The following is a 17809-nucleotide window of genomic DNA, read 5'->3' as shown; positions in this document are numbered from 1 at the left end:
ATTGTTGAGTTGTAGGAATAATGGAAAGCAAAGATGAAATAGTGGTTGACTCTTCTGTTCTCTCTTCTGTTCTCTCAGATTTTGCCTCATTTTCAGTTGTGGATTGTTGTGTTCCAGGAATACCAGAAGGTGGAGAACTTTCAGTCCTAATGGATGTTGATTGTTGAGTTGTAGGAATAATGGAAAGCGAAGAACTTTCAGTCCTAATGGATGAAATAATGGTTGACTCTTCTGTTCTCTCTTCTGTTCTGTCAGATTTTGCCTCATTTTCAGTTGTGGATTGTTGTGTTCCAGGAATACCAGAAGGTGGAGAACTTTCAGTCCCAATGGATGTTGATTGTTGAGTTGTAGGAATAATGGAAAGAGAAGAACTTTCAGTCCAAATAGATGAAATAATGGTTGACTCTTCTGTTCTCTCTTCTGTTCTCTCAGATTTTGCCTCATTTTCAGTTGTGGATTGTTGTGTTCCAGGAATACCAGAAGGTGGAGAACTTTCAGTCCCAATGGATGTTGATTGTTGAGTTGTAGGAATAATGGAAAGCGAAGAACTTTCAGTCCTAATGGATGAAATAATGGTTGACTCTTCTGTTCTCTCTTCTGTTCTGTCAGATTTTGCCTCATTTTCAGTTGTGGATTGTTGTGTTCCAGGAATACCAGAAGGTGGAGAACTTTCAGTCCTAATGAATGTTGATTGTTGAGTTGTAGGAATAATGGAAAGCGAAGAACTTTCAGTCCTAATGGATGAAATAATGGTTGACTCTTCTGTTCTCTCAGATTTTGCCTCATTTTCAGTTGTGGATTGTTGTGTTCCAGGAATACCAGAAGGTGGAGAACTTTCAGTCCTAATGGATGTTGATTGTTGAGTTGTAGGAATAATGGAAAGCGAAGAACTTTCAGTCCTAATGGATGAAATAATGGTTGACTCTTCTGTTCTCTCTCAGATTTTGCCTCATTTTCAGATGTGGATTGTTGTGTTCCAGGAATACCAGAAGGTGGAGAACTTTCAGTCCTAATGAATGTTGATTGTTGAGTTGTAGGAATAATGGAAAGCGAAGAACTTTCAGTCCTAATGGATGAAATAATGGTTGACTCTTCTGTTCTCTCAGATTTTGCCTCATTTTCAGTTGTGGATTGTTGTGTTCCAGGAATACCAGAAGGTGGAGAACTTTCAGTCCTAATGGATGAAATAATGGATGACTCCTCTGTAGTGACACTGGGGAGGGTAGAAGAAACTTTAAATTCAGTAGTTCTTGGAATTTCTGTTGGAGATTGTATTGGAGTGGACTTGGGGGAAATTGAGGAAATGATAATTTTAGATGTTGCTGGGTTTTCTGTTACTCCAGTGCATTCAGTTTCCCAAGATTCTGTAGTTTGTGAAATTGTATTCTCTGGTTTTGCCTTATTTCCCGTTGTTGATTGTTGAGTTGTAAGAATAACAGATATTGGAATAGTTGGAATTGGAATGGTTGACTCCTCTGTTCTCTCTTTTTCTTTCATTTCTGTAGTTGATAGATATTCAGTTTTTCTTGTTTCTGTAGGTTCCTTGTTCTCTGTCATTGAAGAAATTGTTTTTTCATGTTTGATTGTTGGGATTTCCTCTGTTTTTTCTGGTTGACTTGTACTTAAAATGACAGATGGAGAAGAAACTGTAAATTCAGAAGTTCTTAGACTTTCTGTTGGAGATTGTGTTGTGCTGGACATGGGGGACACTGAGGACACAACAACTTCAGATGTTGTTGGGTTTTCTGTAATTTCATTGCGTTCAGTTTTCCCATTTTCTGTATTTTGTGAAATTTTATTCTCTGGTTTTGCCTTATTTTCCGTTGTTGATTGTTGAGTTGTAAGAATAATGGAAATTGGAGAACTTTCACTTCTAAAAGATGAAGGAATGGTTGACTCTTCTGTGCTTACCTTTTCTTTCATCTCAGTGGTTGATAGATAGTCTGTTTTTCTTGTTTCTGTAGTTTCCTCCTTGTACTCTGTCTTTTGACGTATTGTATTTTCATGTTTGGTTGTTGGGATTTCCTCAATTTTTTCTGTAAATGGTTGGCTTGTACCGAAAATAATGGAATGTGAAGAAACTTTATGTTCAGAAGTTTCTGGATTTTCTGTTGGTGGTTGTGTTGTCATGGACATGGGGGACACTGAGGACACAATAACGTCAGATGTGTTTGGGTTTTCTGTAATTTCAGTGCATTCAGTTGCCCAATTTTCTGTTGTTTGTGAAATTATACTCTCTGGTTTTGCTTTATTTTCAGTTTTTGATTGTTGAGTTGAAGGAATAATGGAAACTGCAGAACTTTCAGTCCTAATGGATGAAATAATGGTTGACTCCTCTGTGGTCTCCTTTTCTTTCATTTCTGTAGTTGATGGATATTCAGTTTTTCTTCTTTCTGTAGTTTCCTTGTTCTCTGTCATTGGAGATATTGTATTTTCATGTTTGGTTTTTGGAATTTCCTCTGTTTTTTCTCTTATTGGTTCAGTTTTACTGAAAATAGCGGAGGATGAAGAAACTTTAAATTCAGAAGCTGTTAGACTTTCTGTTGGAGGTTGTATTGCAGTAGATGTGGTGAAAGATGACGAAATGGTAAATTCAGACGTTGTTGGATTTTCTGTTATTTCAGTACATTTAGTTTCCCAAATTTCAGTAGTTTCTGAGACTGTATTGTCTGGTTTCACCCTATTTTCAGTTGTTGATTGTTGTGTTGTGGAAATAGTTGAAGGTGAAGAAGTTTCACTACTGATTGACGGAAGAGTAGCTGCGTTTCTTGTGTCAGTAGTTTCACCTTTCTCTGTTATTTGAGATATTTCATTTTCACATTTAGTTGTTAAGTTTTCCTCATTCTTTTCTGTTATTGGTTGTCTTGTGCCTAAAATGGCAGATAGTGGAGAAACATTAAATTCAGCAGTATTTGGACCTTCTGTCATAGGTTGTGTTGTTATGGACATGGGAGATGATGAAGAACCAGTAAATTCTGCCATTGTTGGATTTTCTGCTTCTTCAGTACATTCAGTTTCCCAATCTTCAGTAGTTTGCGAGATTGCATTCTCAATTGACATAATATTGCGTTCTTCCTTTTCAGTTCGTGATTGTAGTGTTGTGGAAGCAATGGAAGGTGGAGAACTTTCACTACTAATTGGAAATATTGTATTGTCATGTCTAGTTGTTAGGATTTCCTTTATCATTTCTGTTGTAGGTTGTTTTGTAGTGGACATGGATGAAGGAAAAGACACTATATGTTCTGTAGTTGCTAGACTTTCTGTTTCTTTGGTGCATTCAGTTTCCCAAGTCTCAGACGTTTGTGAGATGAAACGTGAAGAACTTTTTTTGTCTAATTCTGGTGGACTGGTTGATGTTTCTTTTGCCTTCTTTTCTGTTTCTTCTGTTTCTGCATTCTCTGTGATATGAGTTATTGTATTAACAGGATCGGTTACTAGGGTTTCATTTGTCTCTTCCAGTGTTGGTTGAATTATAGTGGAAAACTGTGATGGTAAAGAAACTTTATCTTCTATAATTGTTGGATTTTCTGTTTCTTCAGTGCATTCAGTTTCCCAAGTCTTAGTAGTTAGTAGTAGTTTTCGTATGTCTTTTGTTTCCCTATCTTCTTTCCCTTTACCTATTGCTCTGGTTTCCTTCCTTTCCATATTTCTTTCCATGGTTTTATCATGCATTTTATTGTGGTCAAGGTTTTTTTGTCCCTTGTTTATAGTTTCACTAGTAGATGGATTCTCTGTACCTTCAAGGCTATCTGTTTGTTGCTTTGTTGGATGGTTAGCATCACTTTCTCGAGAATCATCACCATCAGACTGTAGAGTTTTATACGTAGATGGTACATTAACTGTGGTGAGAAATTCTGGATGTGGTGTCTTGGGAATTGAAATTTCTTCCAGGCTCATTGTGTTTGGTTCTGTCATTGCAGCTCTCTCTGGACTCTCAGGGAAAGCTTCTACCTCATGCCGGGGCCTGGGTTTCGGGAAGCTTCTTTCTTTGGACGAATTGTGAACTGGCAATTGATTCTTATTGCTGGATGACAAGACAGATTCCTCAAAATCGTCTTGTTCCTGCATACTGAGATGTCCGAATTTGTCTTCTCGTGTATTTTCAATGACAGTGCCAGTCTGCCATGATCTTTTTGGCCTTGCATCCTCTTGTGAAATTTCCAACCTGTCCTCATTTATTAGTAAACCATGGCCTGACTTCTCAACTGGGCCTCCCACCACTTGATTATTCAATATTCCATTGGGTGCTTGACACTCGACTAGTTGTGGAGCTGCTGAGTGGGTCTTAGAGAGTATCTTTCCCAGCTTTTTTGCTGATATCTTTTCCCAATGATATCTCTCACAGCCATTTTGGACCATGACACCTCTGAAAGTGTCTCCCGTAACATTTGTGTGATGGTAAGCGATCCACCGAATGCAGTTTCTTTTGCGGTACGTTCCCTTTTTGGTGTTATGTTTTTTCTTCACAGAGACCTCGCCGCTCACAATGCGCGTGATGGGAGGGGACGACCTTGAAATGAGTCCATGAGGAGCAAAACGCCTCTTTCTCCGAAGGATTCCCCTAATAACCTGTTAGAAAGACAGGAATAATAACATAGTACCTTTAACTCACACTTGAGAGCCACACCATGACCATGCCAGTTGCAGAGCCCCTGTTGATTTCTGAATGTTAAAATACATGTAGCGAGATGCTAAGAATGATGAACTACAGTTAAGGTCACTGACCTGATATTCTTTGCATGGTGAAATGGTTCTTCAGATTGATAGAGAATGTTTTTTATACGTTTCTATATAGAAGCTTTTTGAAAATGGTTCTATATTGCACCAGAGGTTTCTTCTACAGTCATGATGTGAAGCTTAGAACAACAGAAGAGATTTTTTTGGTGCTATATAGAACCAGATACATCCAATTCAGAACTATTTCACCATGCAAAGAACCATTTAAACGTGAAATGGTTCTATATACAACTCATGATTCCTAATAGAACCATTGTCTTTACTAAAGAACATTTGAAGAACCATCTTTTTAAGTGTGTATATTGCAACTTGAAGGTTGCAAACCTTAGGCCATGATCACTGATCTGATATTTTAAGTCAAATTGCTTGACATGAACACGAAGCAGTTGGCTTCTCTCTCTTCTCCATCAACGGCTTCTTTCACTCCCAGCATTTGCATATAAACTGTGTACACAGCAGACTTTTTTATAAGAAGAATGCCCTGAATTTACAGTTGATCTTAAATAGCTTGGATGTTGGATGTCCAGCAATCAGATGTTTTAGAGCACTTGAACTATTGGTAACACTTTACTGGCGGGTACTGTTTATAAGGCTAAATGACATCTACATAAGCTTGAGATGACAACTGACTTATCCCTACATAAATGTTTATAAATGCTTATTCCAAAAGGCATCATTTGCTATAAAGGTTACAGTTAGTTAAAGTAGCCTTTATGAGAGATGACACCTATTGGAATGAACATTTTAAACATTTATGTAGGGTTATGTCAATTGTCATGACCAGCTTATGTGGGTGTCATAGAACCTTATGAACTGTAACCTACAGTAAAGTGTTACCGAACAGTCTTAGCAGTGGCATCTTGCGGAAAGCTTCCCAGAAGCATGGAGGCTTTTATAGCTGCAAAGATGGTGGCCAATTCCATATTAATGGCCATAGTTTTGGAATGGGATGTCCAACAAGCTCATATAGATGTGATGGTCAGTTGTCCACATACTTTTGGCCATATAGTGTATCTCTTTCTAACATGCCAGTGACACACTTCAGCTTGTTAAGTTTACTAACTCTTTTTTTTAGCATGTATCTAAAATAAGCCCATAGTTTTAGGCTGAGTATATGATCTATAGCTCTGCTGAGGTATACAGTGGCTCCCAAAAGTATGTGGACATCTGTGCCATACTTAGGAAACAAACCAACTGGCACTAATTTAAAACAGATCATTAAAAGACCTTTCAAAAGGTGACCGGTGGGCTTCAGATGGTTATCATTTAAGCGGGGTCTTTGCAGCCTTCTGGAGTTTTGCATTCAAAATATGATGTACATTCATGATCCCATCAATGATCACAAGCTCACCGACAGCACTGTAAGAAAAACAGCCCCAGACTTTGGAGTTTCACCTCTGTGCTCTACAGAACCTTTATAGCAGTCTGCTTGGTACGGAAGTCGACAGAGGCCTTGAGGAATTTTCTGGACTGTTATCTTGAGATCATGACTTATTTGTCTTGTGATAACAACTTAATTGTCTTGTCGATCTCAAGATAACAAAAGCTGTTTTCTCAAGATCATAACTTTTTTGTCATGTGATCTCAAGATAGTGTTTTCTTGAGATAACTTTATAATTTTGATCATTTTGAGTTCACAAGAAAAAAATCATGATATTGAGAAAACAACTTTTGTTATCTTGAGATAAAGACTTATTTGTTTTGTGACCACAACCTAATTGTCTTGTGATCTCAAGATAACAACAGATGTTTTCTCGAGATCACAACTTATTTGTCTTGTGATTTCAAGATAATAAAAGTTGTTTTTTCAAGATCACAACTTATTTGTCTTGTGATCTCAAGATAATGGTTTCTCGAGATCACTTGAGCATTTTGATCATTTTGAATTCACAAGAAAAATAAATCATGATATTGAGAAAGCAACTTTTGTTATCTTGAGATCATGACTTATTGTCTTGTGATCAAAACTTAAGTGTCTTGTGATTTCAATATATTCTCGAGATAATGATCATTTTGATAATCTTGAGTTCACACGCAAAATAAGATGTGATATCGAGAAAGCAACATTTGCTATCTTGAGATCATGACTTATTTGTCTTGTAATCTCAAGATGTTTTCTCAACATAATTTAATAATTTTGATAATCTTGAGTTCACAAAAACAAGTCATGATATAGAGAAGGCAACTTTTGTTGAGATCATGACTTAATTGTCTTGTGATCTCAGGATAACAAAAGTTGTTTTCTCGAAATCACAATTTATTTGTCTTGTAATCTCAAGATAATGTTTTCTCGACATAACTTTATAATTTTGATAATCTTGAGTTCGCAAGTCGTGTCTTGTGATCACAACTTATTTCTAATGTGACCTCAAGATAACAAAAGTTGTTTTTTTTCAAGATCACAACTTATTTGTCTTGTGATCTCAAGATAATGTTTTTGTGAGATAACTTGATAACTTTGATAATTTTGAGTTCACTACAGAAATAACTAATGATATCAAGAAAACAAGTTTTGTTTAATGTGACCTCAAGATAGCAATCCAGAAAATTATAACTACCTCAAGGCATTTCTGGACTTCCATATGTTGGACTTCTCCAGGTTTTCTCCACAGAGCCTGACATATTTTTTTTATGTTGTGATAAAAATGTTTTACTTTGAAACAAATATCATTTTAACACTTTATGAATAATCATATTTATGAGGGAAAAAGCATAGAATAGCCTGTACATCAAGCTACATTGTGATTGTGGCTTAGAGTTGGTATCTAAACTCAAACACCCTCCTTGACTTGGTCACTAGAAAAGCTAGACAAGTAAAATGTGCTGAGGGCTTCTGTGTGACGTAAACCAAGTCTTCATTCAGCCAGTTTTGAATAAGGATTTGCATACACAAAACGGACTGTAGAGTGTTAGTGCTGACAAGACATTCATTGAGCATCATTTAACATTCTAATTCTACAAGAAATTCATTTATTTCATTTTATAAAACCACTTTGAAACCAGTCATTCTGATCTCATCTACCATTCTCAATATAAAAAAGCTCATTTAGTCTCTTATACTTCATAAAACTGGGGCTTCACAGAGCTTTCAGTCACTTTCAGGCATAATTTGAACTCATATTCTCATATTTAGGCCATTAGAGTTGGTGCAATTAGAAAGCTCCCATCTTGTAGCTGACTTTGCACCTTTTAACAGGAATAGAAGTACAGAATTATGTTTTCAGCTCATTATTTTTCTAAAAGGAAAAGTTCTCCTTACCTTGGGTGGGATGAACCATGCACTGGCATTTCTCCTGAGGTCTTGATGGGACAGCATGGTGACCCCTTTGTGATGGATTCCATAAGCCCAATAAACTGGCACATGCTTGTGTCTGTGATACACGGCTATGTAGATGCACTTGTCTCGGTGGCATCTACATATGTGGTCCAGGTGAAGGCCTAGGTGAAGATGGACCCATCCGCTCCAGAATATTTCTTCACATGGATTCCCATCGAGCTGGCCCGGCAGCCGAAACTTTCTCCTCAGGCATGTGGGCACGGGGACTATAGAAAGCAGAGGCAGTATAAGCCACCATAGCTTCATCACACAGTAGGTGCCAGCTGCATATCTGCAGTAGTAGTCTGGTACAGGAGCTGTACGGCTCCTACATGGGAACTCTTATCTTCTGTTTGCTTTAGAGCTCTGCAGTTTTGCTATTCACACATGATCACTCCCTCAGTATGTCACCTACAACTCTTACAACTGCCATCAGGTCACAGGGCTGCCAACTTTTTACACTTATGTTAGAGTGATCGGGCCAGGCTGGGGGTGTAGGGTGGTGGGGTTGGTGTATTGGTTAGTGTTACTACCCTCAGCTGTTAAGAACAAAATAAGCCTGTTTCTTTTTCATGGACTCACTATAGCTGCTTTTCCACTGCATGGTACCGGTCCGACTCGGCTCTGCTTTCTTGGTTTTCCATTAGTCAAATCCGGCACCTGGTACTAGGTACCATTTTTGGTACCACCTCCGTTTACATTCCAAGTGAGCTGATGTGACGTAAAAACACTGCAGGTTACTGATTGGTTGGAGAGAATCTCTAAACACATGTGCTAACATTAGCTACCAGGTTAGCGTAGCCTCCTGCTCGTCGTCTGAACTCTGAAAGTTTGTTCACTCTACTGAACTGGTCAGCAGACTACAGTCCAATTCCATAGAATTCAGAATATAGACCAGAGACACCTGTTTGCATTAGACAGGCCTGGACTTCAATGCTAACAGCTACACAGTGAAAATGGGTAAGAATAGCCTGATTTTAGCATTTGGTTCTGTTCAGCTTGTAAGTGAAACAGAACTGTGTTCATTTTGCAGTATAAACTACACACTTAAGATGGTTCTTGAAGAGTTCTTTAGTAGATTGGTATTTAGAAGCATTTCATGCTTAAATGGTTCTTTGCATGGTAAATAGTTCTTCAGATGTGTTGTGCATGGTTCTATATAGCACCAAAAATGGTTCTGCTATTGTTACGGTCAAGCTTTTGCAAGCTATTACTACAAACTGCTGTTAAGAAGAAAATAAGCTGGTTTCTTTTTCATATTTTCACCATAGCTGCTTTTCCACTGAATGGTACCGGCCCGACTCAGCTTTGCTTTCTTGGTTTTCCATTAGTCAAATCTGGTACCTGTTTTTTTGGTACCGCCTCCGTTTACATTCCAAGTGAGCTGATGTGACATAAAAACACTGCAGGTTACTGATTGGTTGGAGAGAATCTCTAAACACATGTGCTAACATTAGCTACCAGGTTAGCGTAGCCTCTCACGTCACCTTTGAACAACCAGAATCATCTTGTCATCTGAATTCTGATGTATTTTTTTCCCAAATTCTCCAGTCTTTTGTCTGGCTGCCATCAACTTCTTCTAAACAAAATTTGTCTCCTTCATATCATGGCAGTTTCATGTGGCATCTCTATGAGAACCAGCTACATTGAGGGGGCACTATATCTGCAGTGGAAAATGAAGTAGCTGGTACCAAAAGCGAGTCGAGTCAAATAGAGTCGAGCCATAGCATGCAGTGGAAAAACGACTTATATGTCCCAGTTGCACAATGGGGCAATGGGGACTCTATATGCTCACTAATGTAGGTCATAGATGCAATTTTTGTCACCAGCCATAAATGCCATTACATAGAAATTGCATAATACAGAAACTTTTTCAAAGAGCCATTTGAGCCCACATTTCGTTTTTTGTTTTTTATTTTACAGCCATTGAAATTTCAGATATTACTAAAAAAAGTTGCCTTGCTCAAGTCAGATTACATTCATTTTAAGTAAATTATTATATCTAAGAACACAATTTGATTTTTGCTTATCTTATTAACTGACTTGAAGAAGAGTGAGAACTTTTCTGAGGAGCAAAGATTGAAAGATAGTCAGTTCAGCTCTCGTTTAGCAATGATTGTTTGTTCACTCTACTGAGCTGGTTAGCAGACTACAGTCCAATTACAGAGAATTCAGAATATAGACCAGTTTGTTAGCAATGGCCAGAGGTACTTGCATTAGATAGGCCTAGATTTCAAAGCTAACAGCGAAAATGGGTAAGTATGGCCTGATTTTAGCATTTGGTTCTGTTCAGCTTGTACATAAAACAGAATTGTGTTCATTTTGCAGTACAAACTATACACTTAAGATGGTTCTTCAAGAGCTCTTTAGTAAAGGGATTGGTATTTAGAAGCATTTCATGCTTAAATGATTCGTTGCATGGTGAAATGGTTCTTGAGATGTGTTGTGTGTAGTTCTATATGGCACCAAAAATGGCTCTGCTATTGTTACAGTGTCAAGCTTGTAGCAACAGAGGAACCCTTTATGGTTCAAAAACAGTCCTCAGGATGAATCTTGAGAAATATCTGTCAGATAACTGTGAAAATTTGCAGAAGAGGTTGCCATGGGAATATGAAAGAAGAAAAAGTGCAAAAACACTGAAATAAAAATTCAAAAAGAGGAATTCAAGTTTTTTGTCAGTTAAACATGTGGTTTGTTCTTACTTTGACCAAGCTTTCGTGGCTTCACAGTAGTGGGATACTATTTGCCACCATGATGGTAGAATGACTCACCCATAGTGATCCACCTACAGTAATTAGCTACGTTAACAAGCAGGCACACATAGCAGATCATCTGAATGAAGGAAATCATGCTTAGTAGATACCAACAGTCAATCTGTATGATCAAAGAAAAGTGCTTCTCTGAAAAAGCACTTTTATGCTGTGTGGGACACACTGGGCCTCTTGATGGTCTTGTTTGTCTTCTGCCATAGTTGGTCTTGTGTTCTTCATTTTCCATCTTTCAAAAGGGGCTCGCGGTCACGTTGAAGAGAAGGGAGCAGATGATTGCGGCTGAGTGCTTCTTTGGGCTTCCTCCAAGCATAAATCACCCAGATGCGGGAAAATGAAGAGTACATCATGCCACATCAGAGCACATTATTTGCTCACGCACCACTGTGGTTCACGTGTTGTGTGCATCATGCAAGGTTACATCACAGTACATTACACGCTGCTGGTTTGGAAGCCTTGTAGTGGTTCTACTTCTCTTGTATTTGGTTCCACCTGGAAGAGTCACCTGCAAACACTAAGTAAAGCTCATTGGCTCAATGTGATTCCAGTAAATCTGTTCATCAATTGTCTTTTTTTGAAGTGAATGAATTTAACAAGCTGCCAATGTTTTCAGGAATAGCTTCCAGTTTACTACAGGCATGGCAAACGGAATATATTGTATATTGAAGTTTTTAGCATAGCAGTGATAAATCATGTTAACTCTTTCTTTGACAGTCCTTTAAGTTCTAGATATTAACCAGGAAAGTGTTTGGTACACACTCTAAAGTACTAGTTTGTTTTGGGTAACATGATATCATCTGATATGTTTCAGATTGATGGAGAATGTGTTGTACCTTTTTTGAAAAGGGTTCTATATAGCACCCAAAAGAGTGTTATTTAGAACCCTTTTCAAAAAGGTTCTACACAGAACCATCTATAGCATGTTCTTAAGAACGCTTTCATGTCGAAGAACCCTTTAATCATGCAAAGGGATTCTTGAGTGTTCATGGTTCTATGTAGAATCATTTTCTTTACTAAAGAACCCTTGAAGAACCATAATTTTTTAAGAGTGTACCTCGTGTGGTCCGGACCGTGGGACTTTTCAGTTTGGTCTGAACCAGAATAGCAGGTGTGAAAAGTTATTTGCACCAGAGCCTGGACCAAAGTACTAAAAGTTGGTCTGACCAAAAGAGGTGGTCTTGGTGTGGATGAAACGGAACCATGTTCGGTTCGTTTGCAGTGTGAAAGCACTTTTTTTGGATGGTTCAGATTTTTGGACCAATCAGATCGTCACCAATTAAACAATAGAAGAAGAAAAAGAACCAAGAGAAAAGTGAAAATGAGCAGCGATAGCAGACGGAGGACAGACGACATACGTTGCTGTAATTTGGTCCAATGAAAAAGTCAAAAGTCAACTTGAAAAAGATCATTAAAAATGCATAAAGTTACTTGTCAACCAATCAGAGTCTGTTTTCCTGACTTGTCGACTGAAGAACTCCACCCTCCGAGGCAAAATAAAAGCCTTTAGCAAGCAATGTTCATCAGATGTTTATCATTTTATGTATTACATCCTTTGATGTAATACATAAAATGGAAATATACCACTTAACCCTCTCATTTAAGTGGTACCTTTTCCATTTTATGGCTTTTGGTGTGTCACTCTTCTTAAAGGTTTAGACAAGGGAGACCCTTTTATGATGGGTTTTAGAAGAACTCTGGCCATCAGGAAGGCTTCAATGACCTCTACAAAGTTTATAGCCATGAGGGATAAGGAGAAGTCTGGTCACTGTCAGGTCTCGAAGAGTCTTGTAGTGCACCTAAAATACAAAATGTACTACACCTTTTGCGCAGGCCACATTTCATGTTTTATTTCTTTCACAATATGTTAAATTCAGCAAATAAACAGTAATTGTGCATTAAGATGTGCATATTTTCTATAGAGGATGTGTGAAATTTGGCCAGGGGTGCCCAAACTTATGTCTGGTGAAGGAAGAGGCCCTTTCATGTTCCATTCTATACACACTGCTAAATAGATGTCAGACAGGTTTTGTGTACACAAGGTGACATTATTGGCTAATAAAGCACTTGGCCCATATGCTGTAGCTGTTGAGCGTATGTACCTAATAAAGGGGATGCTATAAATATAACACAGAGCTTGTTCTATTCATTCATACATTGCTGTCAGTGCTTCCCCACCAACACTGACCCCCCACCTTAAAGCTGCGCCCACCAGAAAACTGCTAATGCAAGTCTGTAACAGGTGCATTGATTCTCTTTTACAAAAAGGTATGTGTAAAGGTAACCTAGCATTTCTGCTTGTTTGTGTCCAGTTTCTAGGAACTGCTTTTCATGAACCTTTTCTGTAAACCTAGAAACATTCCTGCTGTCGGTGAATGTATGAACAAGCACAGCCATTATGAGTGGTGACGCTTAGAGGGCTTTCTTATGTTAAAGTCAATGAATGTGTCTTTTCAGTTCTCTCTAAAAAAGCATTTGCACGGTATTCTATTATGCAGTGCTCTGATGCTTTTAGAGCATTTTCAAGCTGAGCTGCTTGCTATGAGCTGGGCTTTGTGAGTTTTTTTGGTTACTGATTTGTCATAACATGTCAGAAGAGAATCAAAGTTCAAACTAAAAGACATTTATTAACTATATATTCAAATTCTCGAGCAAATTGAAATTTGAAGGTTTTATCACCATCATCATCAACACCACCATTATTGTTACTCTGGGAATTGAATTCCTACTTGCATTAGCCACAAACACACTTACCATCATAGTTACACAAGGCTGAAGTTTGCTTTCTGTCCCTTCAAAAAAATTATGCGTGGCTCCTGAGTGGCGCAACCGTCTAAGCGTTGGCCCTATCATCAGGAGAACTAGCATCACGCTGAGTGATGGGGGAAGAAGGAGGGGCCATCCCACCCACCCAGAGAGCACAATTGGCCTCGCTCTCTGGGTGGGTGGGATGGCCCCTCCTTCTCCCCCCATCACTCAGCGTGATGCTAGTCAGCGCAGGCATCTGTTAGCTGACGTAACAGATCTGGTGGTTGGCGCTTTCCTCCGAGCGCGTTCGGCTGTTCAGTGACGTTGTGTGAGCGGCAGTTCGAAAAGATGTGGTGGAGCTTCACAGGTCTCGGAGGAAGCCTGTGTTAGCCTTCACCCTCCTAGCGTTGATAGCGTCGTGTGATTGGGGGAGTCCTAACTAGCGGGTGGAATTGGAGAAGACTAAATTGGGGAGAGAAAAAGGCATGGAAAACCCTGAACTTCACTGGATGCCTAGCCATACAACTGTGTAATGACAGACCACACATAAACCATGCATGTCTTTTCATCTCTTAATTTCCTATAGTTTTAAAGCAACATTATGTAACAATTTAACCTTAAAATAATATCTTAATTTTGATTGTACATTTCTGTCATTGCCACTGTGGGCCTGGAATGCTTGCTATAGCACTATGTAACTTTGGTGGAGAGTGCACAAAACCACTTGTGAGAGCTGTGTAAAGCTTTTACGGCACCACATCACACATCAACAACCATGGGTCCTAAGCTAGCTATAAGAAGAGGTTAGCTCAGTATTTCCAGCATAGACATCATGGCAGAGGCTGCAAATAGGCCGAAGAAGACATTATTGGAGGAAGCGTTTGTCTGTCATTCCCGTCTCATGGAGTTCTGTAGTTTTGCCGGCTGCCAAATGTCATCAAACCTCAGTCCTACTTCAGGCTAGCACACAAAGTAATAAATTCATCACACACCAATACGTTTGGTCAGTCTTTGTCAATCTTAGGGCAAAAAATCCTTCAAAGTTTAAACCTCCAGTAGTAAAATCCCAAATTACATTATGCCGGCAGAATCCAACTCCCCTTCATGTGCACACATCACGCAGGCATATGGATGCTACAGATCACACTTGTGATTTGGATTATTTACATATAGAAACAACTGAAATCATGAGTGTAATCTGTAGCATTCACATGCCTGCGTGACACATGTGCAGGCAAAGGAGAGTCAGATTCGGTATCCTTTAGCTCATCAACAAATGCATGTGTACAGTTGTCCATGAGGGGGCAATTCATGCATAATGCTGCTTTAAGGCCTTTACACACCAAATGTGATTTATGCAATTTATTCAGATGACAGTATAATGAAATAACAGTGTATAACAGATGACATCTTGCACACCAAATGCAAACTTTCACCAAACTCACTGACCAGTCACAGTCTGCTGTTGGCATGAAGGCCTTCATGAACTGAATTCAGAGCGTTAGATGAGGGTAAATGGTAATATCCAAAAAACTTTGGTGCGGAAGGTCCCAAGTTTGACATGCCTGCACTACAGTTTTTTTTTAGCTTTGTATATGCTAGTGCCTTTTGTAAAACAACATTTTAGGTATTTAAATAATATGAAGTCATAACCTAGCCAACATAGGCCTAGTGGTGTAACTAAAACCCCCAAAATGTAAATAAAAACAAAACTCAATGATGTGCAGATCATTTAAAGCTTATATTTCATTGAAAATAGTACAAAGACAACATATTGACTGCTGAAACTGAGAAATATTATTGTTTTTTGATAAATATATGCCCAAATTTGATGCCAACAACACATTCCAAAAAGCTGGGACAGGGCAAGAAAAGGCTGGTAAAGTTGTGTAATGCTAAAAAAAGACCAAAGACAAGACCAAAAACCAGTATTTGCTGGCTGTCTGCAGACCACTCAGCTTGTTATCAGTGCACAGTTAAAAAGCCAGTATTTATGATAGTATAGGGTGCATTAGTGCACATGGCATGGGTGATGTGCACATTTGTGAAGGAATAATATACATGTTTTGGCATGTTATATACATGTTCTGCCATCCAGACGACGTCTTTTTCAGGGAAGGCCTTGTTAATTTCAGCAAGACAACGTAAAAACCACATTCTGCATGTATTACAATGCTCCGTATTAAAAGAGTCTGGGTGCTAAACTGGCCTGCCTGCAATCCAGACCTGTTACCACTGAAAACATTTGTTGCATTATGAAATGAAAAATATGACAAAGGAGACCTCGAACTGTCGAGCAGCTGAAATCCTGTATCAAACAAGAACAAGAAAACATTTCACTTTCAAAACTACAGAAATGGGTCTCCTCAGTTCCTAAATGCCTTATTAAAAGAAGGGGTGATGAAACACAGTGGTAAACAAGCCCCCGTCCCAATTTTTCGGAACGTGTTGTTGGCATCAGATTCAAAATGGCATATATTTTTCAAAACAATAAAACTTCTCAGTCTCAACATTTGATTTGTTGTCTTTGTAGTATTTTCCTTTAAAAATATGGTTTACATGATTTGCACATCATTGCATTCTATTTTTATTTACATTCTGTAGAGTGTCCCAACTTTTTTGGAAATAGCGTTGTAGGATGGCCAGTGCAAAAACAGTTAATGCCCCCCCCCACCCCCCAATGAAATTAAATTTATTCAAAAAAATGTAATTTGCATGTTTATTCATTATGGTTGAGTTGATGCTCTCAAGGCATGCCACTCCACCCCATAGCAACACATGTTAAATGTTTATTTTACACTATTTGGTTTGCTATATAATTTTGGATTAAATACAAATAAACAAAAACACAATAAAGCGCAGTGAAAAAAAACAGTTAGAAGAACACATTTGGTTCCTCACTGCACTCCACTTTTTGCATCTATTTATTAAATTCTATCAGCAGCACCTGATTTAATTTTATAAAGGACTGGTTACATCCCATTGAGGAGATTGTCAAGTTGGCAGCCCCCTGTTATTACAGCAGTATATGGGCTTCTTCTCTTACAGAAAAATGTCTTACAGGTTTTCAGCAGACCAGTAAGAAGTGGAGAATGGAAAGTAAAAACTTGCTGTTTGCTGTTAATAAAAAAAAATATTTTTGTAAATATAATATTGTTTCAGTAATAAATTGTTTTACAGAGCAGTAAATGTAAAATGAAAAATGACAAGTAATGTCACTGCGAAATATTCTAATAAATAAAATTCCACATCATATCACGTGTGAAATATCAAAAATTTCAGATGAAAAAGAAGTGATTTTTTTTTCACACATCTAATCATAAGTGAGGTGATCAAAAACCCACATGTGCCAGATTCATGTGTCATTTATTGTCACCAATCAATGTCTGATGAGAAAAAATCCTTAAAAAAACTAGGAAAATTGAGTTGTTTATGTCATTTAAAAGGACAGCGAATTTGAATAAGTAGCTGGCAAGTAGGACGCTAACTTCAGCTTTGTAAAATTACAGATAGTTCAAAGGGTCAAAATAGGACAATAAGTTAATGACAATTAAACAAATTAGTAGTGTTAATAATTTATCACGTTAATAACACATTAACTTTGACACCACTAGTAAATTCACATAATAATTAATAATAATAAGAGAATAATTAAATAACAGTAATAATGATATGTGATAGACTGGCAAAATTTTTGGTGCAAATATGCTCATGGGGGCCTTACGCCCCTTGTAAGTTGGGGCTATGAGAGAATATCGTGTCCAGATGAAATTTCTAAATTAGGCATAGTATTGCAGTTCAATAAATATGTAAATTTAATCAGGAGAGAAAATTATAGATAAGAAGCAGGGTAATTTTTTTTTCACGCTTGTGGGCATTCTTTCCCCATATTTTCCAAATATAAGTTTCTGCACACAATGAAAAATTATTATACATTAAATATAGGACCTGATTGATTGATTATTCTCCTGACCTTGCCATCGAAATAGTAAAAATGTTCATTGTCTTCATCTTTCATCTTGCTGTGGTGACTTCTTGTAAAGTAATTTTTGTCTCTTGGAGTATCACTTGATTTTGACAGTTGAAATGGTTTCTGGGATGAGGGGGTTGAATGTGTGCTTGAAAGGTCACTGCTGTCAGTAGATGAGAGGTGGGGCCTAGGAGTGGTTTTCTGTTGTTTCAGTAATGCTATCAATTTTTCCCAACATCTTTTGACGGCTGCAGCGGTGCGGTGAATAAGTCC

This window comes from Colossoma macropomum, unplaced genomic scaffold (genome assembly GCF_904425465.1).
Source record: "Colossoma macropomum unplaced genomic scaffold, Colossoma_macropomum, whole genome shotgun sequence".
NCBI lineage: Eukaryota > Metazoa > Chordata > Actinopteri > Characiformes > Serrasalmidae > Colossoma > Colossoma macropomum.
The sequence above is the reverse complement of the archived record's forward strand: the minus strand, read 5'-3'. Positions refer to the sequence as shown.